The sequence below is a fragment of the Chaetura pelagica genome, unplaced genomic scaffold (assembly GCF_000747805.2).
Source record: "Chaetura pelagica isolate M959 unplaced genomic scaffold, ChaPel_1.0 scaffold1094, whole genome shotgun sequence".
Classification (NCBI taxonomy): domain Eukaryota; kingdom Metazoa; phylum Chordata; class Aves; order Apodiformes; family Apodidae; genus Chaetura; species Chaetura pelagica.
In genome coordinates this window covers 34,169-34,837 of record NW_009953108.1, presented here as the reverse complement: position 1 = coordinate 34,837, position 669 = coordinate 34,169, and positions in this window count along the sequence as shown.

The window sequence follows — 669 nt, the reverse complement described above, 5'->3', positions numbered from 1 at the left end:
CCCGTGCTCCTTGGGGCATGTCAAGGGGGATAAGCTGCAGCTGCTCCAGCAGCCTCGGCAGGAAGGTCTGGGCGTGGGAAGGCAGGACAGGATCCGGCCCCTCTGGCACAGCCTGTTGGGCCAGTATCCCTGGCAGCACCAGTGTGGGTCACCTGTGGTGGGGATGTCACTGAACCAACACCTCTCCGGGAGAAGAAGAGGCCTGGAAGGGCTCAGATACCCCCAGAACACCCCAAAGGCTGGTCCCCCGTGCCAGGATGGGCACGGGACCAACACCAGCCCAGGATCAGCCGCCCTGGGCTCCACCAGCCAGGGCAGGGGAGGTAACAGAGGACACAGTGGTGGGGGTCCAGCAGCAGCCCCCCATACAGGCTGTGGGCCCAGGGTGCTGCCCACAGACATGCCAGCAGGTACCTGTCCCCTGCCCAGAGCAGCTGGGCTGGCACCGGACTCACCACAGCCTGTCCCCAGCAGTGTCACAGCCCGGTGCCACAGGCTGGCAGAGACACCGCTCTGCCCTGGGAGAGGGTTGTTGGGGTGAAGGCAGCCTGGGCCGGGCAAGCTGGGACATCCCCAGCACAAGCTGGGAGCCCTGGGGATGGGCACAGCCAAAGGAGCCCGGCTACGAGCCAGGACTCGCTCCCTGCAGCCCCCGCGTGGCGAGCTGGG